General features: G+C 42.7%; 1 non-coding gene across 1 annotated transcript; it reads right to left on the bottom strand.

Annotated features, from left to right (window-relative positions):
• Positions 1-982: 982 nt before the first annotated feature.
• On the bottom strand, positions 983-1144 carry LOC138505296 (U1 spliceosomal RNA). Its single transcript, XR_011280110.1, has one exon. It is a non-coding gene; the product is annotated as a U1 spliceosomal RNA (small nuclear RNA).
• Between the last annotated feature and the right edge of the window lie 13744 nt (positions 1145-14888).

A 14888-nucleotide genomic window follows, 5' to 3' on the forward strand; every position in this document is an offset into this window, starting at 1 on the left:
TTATAGGAAGTACCTTTGCTGTCTGTGGAAGCGATGAACAGTTGCATGACGTTGTAGCAGGATTGAAGTTCATGGTGAAGTGTAAGCACTTAGAGGTCTGAGTTAGTTAAGCTAGACTGACTAGGCTTGTCCAACCTTTTTGAATGTGGGGCCGAAGCATTAACTTTTTGTCACCCAGAGGGCCGGCGAGCCAAAAGTCAACAACCTCACCCAAAGCAGTATATTAAAAAGCGATATTGTGTGACCTTTGGCACAATAGCATCACAGGCAGTGATAGCCATGCAGTCCCAAGGATAGCTTTTGGTGTCATGGGCAGTGATCAAAGGTTTTTTGCATGTGATTTCTTTCAGTGTCTATGTGTTAATATTTTTCGGAAATAGTGGGGGCGACCGAGCGTAGCGAGGGAGCTACAAGGTTCTAGGGAGGGTTTGGGGGGGTTCCCCCCCCAAGAATTTTTTTTCAAATATGGGGTTGAAATGGTGCATTTTACAGCAGAAAAGGTGACCAAAAAGCCATAAGTGTACAATCAGTTCTAAAAGGGGAACATGAAAATTCCATGTCACCAACAGCAGAAAAGAACATTTTACAACACAACACATTTTAATGATCAATGTGTCCACAGTGTAAGACAGCACTGTCACTGATGTAACACATTGTCATGCTGGTTGTACCCAAAATATGCCTCTGTAGCAACATGTCTATGCTGGCTGTTCCCAATGTAGGCCAGCATTGTCCTGTACAAAGCATGATTGATGCTGCCTGAGCATGTGCAGTGTGCCCAATACATATGGCAGCTTATCTCTGTAATACACATTACTTCTGTGGTGATGAAAGAAGCATAATTCAATTCAACAGATAAAATGTGGAAAAGCGATCACCCAAAGGTGAACCTAATTGAAGAAACGCAATGTGAGCACAATCTAAAAGTATGCAACCTAGCAGGCCTAGTGCACACTTTACCTTTTCTTTCACCAATAAATTGGGGGAGAGAGCGCGAACGCAGTCCCCCACTACCAGAAATAATGCAGTCGTGTATCCCGCATTTGGGAACATAGCAGGGGTCAGCAAATCCGATGTGCAATGGGTAAGCCTCACCCTGGGAGATCTGCCCTTGAGATCACATTCTCCCCTGCCAGCTAAGTATGAGTTGCATGCAAGAGGGCAGGGGTTGGGTCAGTTCTGGGAAGCCCCGCTAAGCGAGGGTGAAAAGGCAGGCCCTGACCCAGCCCCAACCCCCCAATCCCCGGAAGCTCTGAGCGTCTGCAGAGCTGCCTGTCCCGCGTGTAGGGGGAAGCTCCAGCAGGCAGAGCCCAGCAGAAGAGCAGATTGTAGCACAGTTCCTTTCTCCCATCAGGTGCTGCTCGGCCCGAGATTTGTATAAATAGCAGGATGGCTTGAGCAGGCCTGTTGCAGTCTGCCCACTGGCCTGTCAGCCCCACACGGGCCCATGGCCCTCCTGAGCGTAGCTGCTCAGCGCTGGCCCCATTCACACCATCATAATCATCCTGGACCTCGACGCTCCACCACCCCTGAGTCTCAGAGTTCTGCTCAATGACAATGCTGAAGCTTTGACATCTTTGCCGTAACCATATGCCGTGTTGTGTCAGCCGAGCCTGCACAGCGCCAAAGGCAAGTATAGGCTGCCCTCAGACTGCGCTACCAAAAGAGTGAAAATAAGTTATACCTGTTGAGCTTGCCTGTTTCACTTTTATGATTGGGATCACTGCTGCATGGGTATTAAGCGCCTTATAAATAACCTATCATACCACTCGTATTTTCTCCAGAGCTGCAGCAACTATTCGAAGTGTACTCCGATCCATTTTGTGAACAAACTCAATCCACTAACAAACGAAAACTTTGGTTCCCATTGATTTGGATTTGGATTTTGTTTCCTTTCTATACATTTCTGGAGAGCATTTTTTGAAAGGTTGTTCTTGAGTGTGTAGATTATTTGCTATTGCCCACTTTTGGCGAATGGCAATTTCAACAAAACATTTTTTTGCCGCAGAGGAAAGCTATTGTCCCCAACCATGCCAGGTGCATATTTGGTGTGAAGCTGCTGTGAGGACCAAGGCCACACCTGCTGCATGAACTCTGAAACCAGGATCCTGCTCACTGCAGGTGCTCTCTGGTGAACTTCCTGGCATGGAAGTGCAGAACAAAGGACCCACCTTGCCCCTAGAGACTCTGGACAGGGTCTCCCAGCAGCCCAGAAGTTAAGGCACAGTGCTCATCAAAATGCTTGTGAGCTACGTTGACCCAGACCTCGCCTGCCTGGCCCTGCCCAAGTTTATTTGTGTTACTTGCCACTGCTGCGTGCTGAACCACACCATGCGTTGGACACAGTCACCCAGTTCCCCAACCCAAAGCTCTGTCACCGTCTCCCGATAGTGTTGAGCCACGAGTGAAAAGAACAAAAGGTTTTTGAAATGGCCCTGTTGCTTATGTACACCTTAAATAACCCTGTTCACTTTTAAGCCACCCGTCTCTACCTTTTTAAAGCCATTGTCATAAGGTTTGACATTTTGCTGCTGAAATCTTTGCCTGTGCACCTCGGTCTACAAACCTGTAGTGCCCCTCTATTTTCAAGTCTTCGTTCCCTGGGTTTTCCCTTACAGGGGTGCACCAGTAGTATTTTATTATTTGTGTACATTTTTGTTATTAGAGTAAAAGGTAATATATTTTTTTTAGAAACGTGGTTTTACATTCTTTTACTTTGGTTCAGCATACCATTGTTAGTATTTCTGCTGTACCTGGTCATCCCCTGTACTAGAGAATAAAGCCTGTTGTACTGTTTTTAGTAGTTTTGTTATTCGGATAGTGAAGAAAACTAAATGAGTAGCAATGGCAGTAACGTAAACATGTTGTAGTATGGAGGCATAGGGACAGCAGGGTGGATTCTCTGATCGGCCTCCTGATTGACGAACGCAAGCTCCCCTTAGCATCTTTGATGGAAACTCTCCAAAAGACCGTGAGCAAAGGGGGCGCCATTTTACAATCGTTTGGCGAGAGGTCCGTTGTTTTCCTTTAGAAGCCATAATGCATTTCAAGACAGATGCCTGGCTTCAAGGGAGTCTAGTTGAGCTGCTAGGGTTCAGATTTTTGGGGAGGGAGAGGGGGATCAGGCGCTACTCTCCTGCTTTTTAGATTAAATGCTTTCTCATGAGGTAGACACATCTGTTTGCCATTAGTTAACATGGCTAATTATATTTTGTATGGTGCTTCAGATTTGATGTTATTTGACTATGTTGTAGAACACTTTCATGAGGATTGGCTCGGTATGTGCTTTGTTAAAAACTTTATATAAAATATTTAAATACAATGAGAAAAAACACGGAAAATGTCAAATATATAATATTTTTGTACTAAAATGTTAAGAAACAAACGTAGCTGTTTAACAGAAGGATCCGAAGTGAATCTGTACAACCAAGGCCTATCGAAAGATTTCAAACTGAATTAGCAATCCTGCTAGTAACCCATTCCTATATGGATAGTGCCGTTCTGATCCTTAATTTATGCACTTACATTCAATGGTAGTCTTTTGTGTGTTTAGACATAAAAAGAGAATACATGTCCTAAAAAGAGAATACATGTCCTAGGACATGTATTCTCTTTTTATGTCTAAACACACATTTGTCTTGTTCTTTTATGTGTCCCGAATAGAGCACAGAGTAGTTTTGCGCACAGGCACATTTTAAAAAAAAAAAAAAAAATTTTTTTTTTTTTTTTTTTTTTTACACTCGAGCATTGTCCAACATACGGCCTGGCGGGCCACATAAAATGGCTTGACGGGCCGCATTGTGGCCCGCGGGCCGTACGTTGGACAACCTTGAGCTAGAGCATCGTTTTGCAAAGATATTGAGCGACAATGAAGCACAATCAGCCTATTAAAGTGACGATAACTAATCAGAGGACGTGATGATATAACGCCATTGACGTCTACAAATCTAATGCAGGATCATGGAAATAAAGTCTGCTGAGGGATTTATGGGACACACTATTGGGGTCAAATGAGGTTGTAAAGCAACGCCATGGATGTTCACAGAGGTAAGACTGGAGCACAGCATATGACACTAGTGCCTGTGTGAGTGAACATTTATTTACGATTGAGCGAACAATGAAGCAGAATGTACCTCTATAGAGTTGACACGCAAGCACCATTGAAGTTCATGATGGTGATAATGGAGCACCCAGTCAAAAATCCAAAGAAATGTAAGGCTGCAATGGAGCACCATTAGGGTCTGTGGTAGTGATACTAAAGCACGATTCGATTTAGGGAGGAAATGAGGGTGCTCCACTGATATCTATTAAGTCAAAGATGATGGACTCTTGAAGCTGATGGTAGTGATGATAAAGCACCATTGAAGCCTACGGAAACAACTATGGAACGCCATTGAGGTATGCAGTGGTAATGGTAGATGATTGGACTGTATTTACATGGTGATGATGAAGCCCTCCATATTTCTATAAATGTAATGATGGTACAGCATTGAAGTCTGTAGAGGTAAGGATGATGGACCCTCAAAGTGCATGCAGTTGATTATGGGCACCATTAACACCTGTAGAGATGATAGTGGGGCATTGAACGGTATGGAGATAGTGATGAAGTACCATTGGATTGTATAGGTGTGATAGTGAGGTAAGCTACTGAAATCAATGGGGAGGAAGATGAAGCACACCATCAGAACATATAGATAGAATGACGGAAACCCATTTAAGTTAATGTAGTTTATAATGGAGCAAACCATCAAAGTCTCAAAGGATGACAAGGAGACATGCAATGTTAGATTATGACTCTGAAGAGGAAATATCATTAAACCCCATAGAACTAATAATAAACTGCACTATTCAATTCTTTGAGGGTGGAGGGATGGGGATGATGAACTCAACTTACATTTAGAAATGTGATGACAAATCACATTATTCTAGCCTTTTGAGATTCTATATACGTCAGCGGCGTGAACTTCATCACCCCCTCTTCTGCATACACTGAATTGATGCCTCATCATGACTTCACATACCTTAAAGGACTGTCATCAGCATCTAACCAGTTCCTCTGTCTGGTCTGCTATCCTCAATGATGTTCCATGATTACCTCTATTAAGAACACCAATGCTTACTTAAAACCCGCAGTGACTGCTTGGCCAACCGAAGGCTCTGAATACATAACAATCAAGTTTAAGGGGGACCCGTCAGCATTAAACAATTCCTTGTTTTTTGTTTGGTTCAATACATATTTAAGATTCTTTTTGCAGACTCAGATGCTTATAATTTGGGATTTGTGATTTTAAATCCAATATGCTCTGCTGTGGCATGGGCAATGAACTTGGTGAGGCAATTCACCCTTTCTTGGATAACTATGGTGCTCTTGTGGTAGATTTTCAACATGTATGTGTGCTCCTGCATATGGTGTCTTCTGCCTAAGTTGCATTTAATTTACAGCATGGCACAATGGATATCCAGATGTATGTTATTATAGTAAAGCAATGTGCTGCAGAGACTTTGAACAGTGTGCTTTGGTCCTGTGAGGACTGAAGAAGGAAAGGAAAGATGAGTTGGTCCAAGCTGTTCCCCCTCCCCCTTTTCAGGGATTGATTGAATTGGTCATGCAGATGGACGGTTGCCTCCAGAAAAGGTTGTGATACAAAGAAAAAGGGGTCTTTTTTAGAGTGCCACTTTTATTTCGTCTCACCAGTAAAAGTGCTGACCTAGTGCTTAGTGGTATGACACAAAATGAAGTGGAGCCTTGTAATCTTCCGGATTCTCATAACACAGAGGCATTGAGAGTCCATGGGGTAATCTGGGGCCTCTAAGTATCCGGAGCTCCCATGCACCATACGGGGTGCAGGAATATCAATTACTGCCCTAATGGTGCCATAAAGCAGCTAGTAACCCTAGTTTGAGGAAGCAATAAAGATTATGGGACACTCACCAAGTTGTTGCATGAAGGAGCATTCAATGAAGGATTGTGGAGCGTGTCCCATGTTTCTGTCTGGAAAGAAGATCATCAACCTTTTTGGTGACTGAGAAGTTGAGCGGATCGTTTTCACTCCGTCATTAGGTATTCTGAGTTGCATGATAGGGAAGAGCAGCCTTCATACATTTTAGACTCGAAGGAAGATGCTGGCCTGGCACGTTCTTGTTAGGCTTAGGTGAAGGGGAGTGGAAATTCACATAGAGAGGGATTATCCTCTATTCTGCATTTGCTAAGGCGACTAAGAAGAATGGTCTATTTCTTTTTGTAATTTGTTTTTGGCCAGTTAGACTTTTCAGAGGTGTGGAGAATGTGTCATGATATGGTCTGTCTGGACACAAGGATGGGATGCAAACTCAAAATGTCGTCCTGCAATCTTCTTGGTGTCTTATTGTGTTTAACACAAGTCTGACTGTTTGTTCCCTTTTGTCTGCTGTGTGCCAGAGAAGATCCTCTCAACAGAGGTCTGTAGGGTTGCCTTCTGAACTTTGATATACTGTCCTCACAGATACTATTGTGGAGATAGCCTTGTATGATGGTTATATAGCAATATTTGTTACTATGGTTATTATTTCTGAGCTTAAAAATCGTATTTGCTCAAATGTTTTTGTGAATAATTTTTGTTTCCATAATTTACCTTATAAGGTTCTTTCTGAAGGGCGCTTGAATTATACATTTCCATTTTGAGGATACGGTTGTAAGACTCTGGGTGGGCAACTCTCTCTATCCTCTGGCTACCATCAACAAACCAGTGATCAGAAAGAAAGGGAAGAATCAGACTCTGTAGCAATAACAACACTCTTTTTTTGTTTGAATCACTCTCTGACTAATTTGAAAGTTTTATTGCACATGGTAGAGTTTGTATATTATAATTATGTTAATTTTGCCACTAAGATACAACATGTCCTTTGCCTTTATGGAATGCAGCCAAAGATTTGCCCAGATATCCTACACACTAATTGGTGCCTGCATCTGAAGTATTTTCAAGGGAGTTGCAAAATACTCAAGGCTCCGAGTGTGTAAAAGCCTAAAGAGTCCAGGAATGGTTGAATGAGACATGCAGGGGTTTCTTGGTGGTCTGCTTGGTCTCACTAAATATTTGGGCAATCAGTGTTGTTATCTGCTTTGGTTTTGGTCTGCTTTTATTTGCTAGTTAATCTTCCACTTTTTTTTAGATTCAATTTTGGTCAGATCATTTCTCCTACTGATGGCTGTCCATTTGTGTGTATGCCTTTCAAGATGAATCCAGTTTTTCAAATTTTTCAGGTCAAAGGCATTTAATGTGATCCTTTTAATGGTTCTTCAACACCTCCACCTCATTGTTAAGATGTCCTGGAAAATCCCAAATTACACAGAGGATCTGGAGCCAGATAAAACCGGACTCAATAATGGAAATAGACAAAGTGAAAGGCAAACCCCAGCTTTATTTATACCCAAATAAAGCACAGACAGCATACAAGCATTGGAATTCTTGGAGCTCTCAATGGTTACATAAAAAACTATGGTTTATATATTCAACAGTTGTCATAACTAACGCCATACCGTAATCTTGGCTATCAAAACCTATGGGGACTGTGGACTGGTAAAAGGGATGAACTACATATACATGTATTGGGGTTTCATTGGGTAACACATGTCCAATAGCTGCTCCCAAGACCACCTCTAAATTGATAAAGGTAACACGACATCATCTCGACAATGAGCTATTGGTTGGCACAATACGTAATAGGTGGATTAACATTAGGGGTTTTGATTGGTTGGCATTCTGCAGAACAACCATGGGCAATTGACAGGTCATCAAGACATGAGCCAGACGAGATGTAGGGGTAGAGAGGTAAATTGGCTGCTTTGCTTTCAATTAAAGGAGATTCCATCCCTCATTTCTAGGCCATGAGCCAGGGTGATCTCTTTGTATTTGGTCTTGTGTGACGTCTCATGTCTGGGTGTACATGTAGGGAGTAAGCAAGTGACTTATCTGTGTTCATCTTTAATGAATAGACAGTGTTTGTCCATTATAGGTCACGAGTGATGGGACCGTTGTTGGAATTATTTAACCCTGCATGTGTTAGTATTCTAGCTAATGTTAATGTGAGCATTATGGTTTCTTCTACCACTGGAGTCACTCTTGAGTTATTCTGTGCAGAGTCTTTTGTTGATTATGGTTTGCTTGCACCTGGCTCACAATGGTAGATTGTGCTCTTCTAGACTTTAATTAATGGGGGAGCATACTTCTTACATCCTGGGAATTGCTATCTTGTGTCTTTGCTGCAACATTCTGTCCCTACCTTAATTTGTGGTAACCTTGGCTGTGGTTGACAGCTTCTGCCTGGGCTAAGCAACAATCTGTATTTCTGTGATTTCAGCATTGTGAGTTCTCTCGAAGCCTTGAGGCTTTTGTCTATATGGGAGGGTGTTGCAGCTTCCATTTTTGGAAAAGACGGCTGGCCATTTCTCTCATGTTTCTATGTTAGTGAGATATATTTGCATATCATTCATGTTGCATTCAGCTTATACGATGCTTATGTTAGTATTCTTCATGTCTTGTGGTTGCTATGTTAATATTCTTTATGTATAAAGGCATATATTACCTAGTGTGCATGTTCTTCATGGTGAGTGCACATTTGCTTTGCGTCTAATACATATGCATTTATTGTTTCACTTGTTATTTTATTTATTCTTGCCATATTCAGCTTAGAGTGTGCCCATCTCCTGCTGTACCTGCTTGGGATATGGGTGGTACGGTTGCCTTAGTGAGTCTTCCATGTGCGGTATTGGGCAGGGGGAGGGAAAGTATCCATGGATGACATATTCATCTGTCTCCCGACATTCCCTTCTGGTTGAATCCTTGACCACCCTCTCCTTTTTTCTCTCCCCCACATAGTGATCTTTGGGTATGAACATATGGCTCTTTGGATACCACGCATGCAGTGGATGGGGATGCAGAATAACTCTGACACCAAATAATTGAACCAACTCAGGAAGACGGAAAAGGTGCTGTTTTAATAACAATTGTCTAAAACAGGGAGTTACAACGGACATCAACGGACATTGAGACGAGCGCTCGATGCATTTCACATAAAAACAGCATTATATACAAAAAATACATCAACAATGACGTCCTATGTGGCAAATGAGAAAAACCTACAAGGGTTTGTTATAGGCTGATGGGGAACATCTAAGTATACTTTCTATAAAGGGTGGGATTAAGATTGGATATCTACTGTCAGGTGGACAAATGATGCCTACCACCAAAACATGTCATCATCAAGTACATGGTATATCATTGGCTCTCAAACTATAAGGCTGTTTGTTATATGCCCTCTACATTGGTTGGCACGATTGTGCCATGTCTGGAACATTCGCAGCATGTAAGCTCATACCCAGGTGCCAGGAGGTGGACTTGACTTTACCTCCCCACCCAATTAGCCCATCATCTCTCATCACCCAAGCCTTCTGCCATGCTGATTGTCTTTGAACTTGACCTTGTAAAGTATCCTTGTCTGTGGGAATATATGGGAGTGCGGGCACGCACCATCGTTGTCCTAGGACCCCAAGCCCAACTCTATTTCCATCCTTGGGTCACGTGACAGGATACAACAATTTGGACGATTTTGCAGCATTTAAATGCCTTAAATTAATCAAACCTGGCATGCTTGGTGGTCTTTCTTTGCACCTTAAAGAGGGATGATTCAGCTTCTCACATTCACCCCCTTCAAGAATAGATAACCAGCCTTGGCTTGCTTCAGCTTTGACACCAGGCCATATAGCCTCACCATTTGTTTCCACAATCTCAGATTTTTCCTGCAGCAACACAGTTCTCAGCCTTTCCTCTCCATGGGTCCTGGCTTACTAAATTCATGACACCGATGTCCAATTTCTATTTAATGGCAGCTTCGCCTGTAGTCTATTCACTATGCTTAGCCAGCTTCTATGATCAGCATATTTGCGTTACACCATCTGTACAGTAATTGAACGGCTTGCATTTTCTGCAGCACCTCGCATAAATGCAATCTTTTTTTATGCATATTAAAGTTTACTCGCTTATGAACTTTCTCATTAGCTTCTGTAAGATCCATGCATTCTCTTCAGCCAGTATTCTCAGGGCGTCATGCTCATCTCTTGTGACGTCACCGGCTCCTCTTTCACTCTTTTCATGTTCTTTCAGGGAGTTCCTCCCTCAGATTGTCATCTCTTTGGGGAAACATTTCATATTGTTTTCTCAGAGGGTATCCTCTTTCAAACACTCTCTGCTGAATTGGCACATATGCAAGTGTCAAGCACGGCACACTCCCATGCTTCCAACATATAGGAGGTCGGGGGCGGGACTTGCTGCAGAGACATTTAACTGCTCTTCTAGAGGTATCGATATTTTACTCACCCCCCCTAAGGTGCATGTATGTTTGACATGTTCGTCCACGCACCATGTCATATAGCAGCATCCCCCATTGAAATCACAATATACCCAGTGCTCTGTATATTTGTGAGGGTCCAGAAGACAAATACATTTTGATCCTTGATTGGTGATAGAACTTTACATTGTTTGGGCACAGGGAAACTCCTCTGTTTGGGTACACTCATGCCCATGAGCATCCAGGTTTATTACTATATTCATACCTACTGCCTTTTTAGCAATCTTTTTGCAGTGGTGTATTGCTTTTCTTAGAACATAGAAGGCCAGTAGTACTAGTACCAATGTAGCTACTAGTATTTTGAATGCATTAGCTAACCAAGTGGGTATCCAGGAAAACAGATAGTTCAACCAGTCATCACCTGCAGTATCCTCCATCTCTTCCATTTTTGTGTGTATTTCTGTCAAGGTGGTTATGGCCTCAGTAAGGTTCCCAATTACCTCATCATGGGCAGCTATGTACGTGTAGCAAGAAGGCCCAAATGCAGCGCACACAGCCCTCCATGGCCATTTTTCAGATTGAGGACATATCTATTTTGAAGGATGATGAGCTTTACCACTCTCAGCTCTTCCTGTATGGCATGAAACCCTTTCAAAGCTGTGCTTATTGTCTGCAACAGCTCTCATTGGGTTATCTGTAACCACCAGGCATTAGTGCTTGATTGCAACCCGGGAGTAAAGAAGGAGGCAAAGAACATTTCAGTTCTACTTAACAATTAATGCTCATCTGGTATGTTGTTATATGCTTATATCATTTATGTCAAATCGTAGTTACCCCTTTTGGTGCGCTTAACAGTAAGGGACCTCTTATGTCTTACATGTGCGTTCATCCTGCACAAATCACCAATCTGCACCTCACTTTGGGGAACCACTAAGGCTGGTGTACTTATTGCCACCAGAGAGAACAGGCCTCTCCAGTTTGGGGGAAGTTGCATATACGCTTTTGAACCACAGGCCCAATAATGGTCCATTAATACAGCTGTGCCTACTTTTGTGCCTGGTACATCCAAAATATGCCCACACATTGTGTTAGTTCCAACATGCATTGTGCCATTATTTCTGAAGCACAAGGTGGCCTCTTTCAATGGTTTTATGGGCACTGGTCCTCTTTCATCTTCTACCCAGGTGAGTAATTTGGTATACTTGGGCCAACCCTCAAGGCATACTTTATTTGCAATTTGCACAGCCTCGTCATGCTGTTCTAGTAGTGCTAATGCTTTGCACCCTATTAATCCTCCCCCTCATCCTTCTGCTATAAGTATGTATACTTTTATTTGTAACTGTCCTCCATTACAGTACCCTGGTATTTCATTTCCTTTCACATCACTACACTGCAACATTTTGTGATCTTATATTCTAATCCCTCCCCCATTTAATTTACTGGTAGATATTTTATTACCTTGTGTTGTGTTTCAGATTTTATCATGGTATTATTTTGTTTTGTAAAACTATTCTCCAGTGGAGCTTTTTCTTTTATCACCCACTCTGTGGAGGTTGTCTGACCCTGAAATTGTCCTCAAGTCATACATATTGCAAGGTGTGTCCTTAGGGACATCTGTGGCTATACACATTCTGGAGGCACTCATGGAATAGGGGAAGAGGGAACACACAAAACAACTGTTATCAGACATCTCTTTCCACACCTTGCTCATGGGTTTATACCACAAACTGTTAGTGACATGAGCAGAATCATCGACATATCTACTCAGAACTTGGAGTCATCTAGCATGCTCCTTTTTTAGTCTTTTAATCTGTGTGCGTACTATAAAAGTCTTTTGTTGCAATTTCAGTTGTCATTGTAACAGTATGTATACTCCTGTTTACCGGTCTACGTACATTATAAATGACCAATTCACTTAGTGCCATAAGAATAACAAAATAAAGTCTTCAAAATGTCAACAAAATGTTGCTATAATCATTATTGCTAACATGTCTAACTTTTTTAAATAACTAGAAGCATTATTCCTTCTAAGTGCTAAAAGCGGATATCTAATATTATTGAATAGTCCCAATCTTTTCACCTGGAGAAAGTCTTCTTTTAGTTTCTTTAAGGAGTAAACATTTACAAGGAAAACCATGTTAAGATTGAGAGCAAATTTCTTTCTAATACAGGGTCGGCTTTTATATCAAACAGAAATACGGCAATTCCTAGGAAGGGCTACGTGTTCATCAAAAGGGACAAAACAAAGAAAAAGAGTATCGTTTAGGGAACATCTGTTGTTTTTCTTTTGCTGTATCATGATTTATTTTAGGCAAGCGTCATCAAAAGGATGTCAATTTAACATGTATGTGTAACTATATAAAAAAACAATGTGTCTTTTTTTCTTCTTGCTGCCTATTGGTCCTCGTCATCAATCTTGTCTGTACTCTTCTCAAGTCTTCTACACGTTCATACTCAATGTTGGTGGACAGAGGGGTCACTCCTTTGTAGAGTGTGACATTGCAGAGTTGTAACCAGGCAAACCTTCCTTGAACTTGTAAGGCAAGACCTCCAGACAATCACACAAGAAAAAACACTCTGATAAGGAAAAAAGCTTGGTGCACCTCTCTGCATGTAAACCAAGGTTTATTTTGTATACAAAAAGGAAAAATGTGAAAGAAGGTATTGTAGACCCAAACTGCCATGGTGTTTTCAGTTAGTTTAAAGCAAACATGGGGTTATAAGGAAAGACATCGGGCCTCATTAAAGATCGGGCAGTCCGGAAATAACAGTGGCGGTAAACCCACCGCCACTGTTAATTCCGGACTGCCCGATCCTGACTCCTGCAGGCGGGAGGTGATGTTCCCGCCAGGTCTGACCTGGTGGGTTTAACACCGCCCGCCTGCAGGCGGACGTGGAAACACCAGCACCATCACGAGATGGTGCCGGTGTTTCCACCTCCCCATTACCATTGAGTCCTATGCGACTCAATGGGAATGGGGATTAACCGAATTCCACCTCCGGAATTCCCGGGACACCAGGGTCATAATGCCCTGGTATTTCCGGGAGTCACGGAGGCGGAATGGTAATACAAGTCCGCAGTAACCAGGCGGTTTTACCGCCTCAGTTACCGCCGGACTCGTGATTAGGCCCATTGTCAATTGAGGATGCACACAGTATACAGTGTTCATACCTCACCTTATTGGCTATCACCTATATACATACTACCAGTCACCTACAGTCCCTCGACTGATAGGCCACATCCTAATCCATCCCTGCCCTCTAACATGGGGTCACCTACTCCATCTTCTTGGTTTCCCGCTACCTGATTGGTGGGCCCCCTGGGATGTTTCCCTCTGAATGGCTCTAGTCACATGGTGTGTACCTGATTGTTAACATGAGCTCAGTGGATATCTTTGAGGTGGATTTGGGCCTTTATAATAATGGTTTTCTTCTTTTGATAGCAGCCATGCAACTGCCTCCACCATGCCTACCGGTCATGTGACAAAAATTGTCGGCAACACCTGTTGGTTCTCATATTACAAATCACGGGATGCTTCACTCCTTGCTTCCCCCTTATCAGCAGCCCCTCCACGGAGCTTCTCCTGGGCCTCTCGAGGACCACACTAATCAGCCAAATTCTGATGGATTAAAGTATTCTGTTTTATGGGCATCCAGCAGTTCAAACGGGATGGCCATTATTCTGGGGGGTGCTACTGCCCTAAATTTGAGTCAGGCCTTTGGCAGCTCGAGACCTCTCCTCAGCTCCTATGGGTTTGTCCTTGGGGACGGGCACAGCCCTGCCCGTGCTCAGTCATCCACATTCCATTCTGGTTTTGAAGGCTTACAGATCGATACACTTAACTTTTCATATGTTCAAACTGAAGGCATCTATGTTCAGTGTCCCTGCTGGGGAAGGTGGATCAAACACTCTATTACACGACACTGCTACTTCCAATAGGGCCTGCAGCATAATAGGCATCACATCGAATATGGCGATGCATCAGTATTTCTCGCATCTGTGGACGGGGTTCTACGTTTTCATCATTGTACACTAGTTTCACTAATAAACTAAAATATCACTTGTGCCCCCTGCCTGTTCCCTAAACATATTTCCATAACTGCTACAAAACAACTAGATTTGTTATTCCCACTTCACACATTCCAACCCACTTCAGCCACCCACACTCACTTTCTTGTGCACTTTTATATTTTGCACAGCCTACATTTTTTAGGAGGTCATGGGAGCTGGACGTGCATCCCAGCATTCCCCCCTTTAGTTAATCATTCATTAACTAACCCAGCTGCTTCTCCTTTCCTGCCTGGATCATCTTTGGGCACCCATGCCCTATATATGTGGTGTAATCTTCCCCCAGCCTGGGCACACTGTTCTGGAGTACATGAGGAAAAAAGGCAGTCCCCACCTCCCGCTAAGTCGATCCAGTATTCCATATAATTTTCTGGGTCTGGTGGGGGTATTATAACAGTCCCAGAGGTTGTAAAAGCCAGTCAATTGCCACCTTGATTATTTATTTGGATTCTTTGTTTGTGTGTACCTGTCTTTTGTGATAGGAGGAACTCCACCT

This window comes from Ambystoma mexicanum, chromosome 11, assembly GCF_040938575.1.
Source record: "Ambystoma mexicanum isolate Mex_15411 chromosome 11, UKY_AmexF1_1, whole genome shotgun sequence".
Taxonomy (NCBI): Eukaryota; Metazoa; Chordata; class Amphibia; order Caudata; family Ambystomatidae; genus Ambystoma; species Ambystoma mexicanum.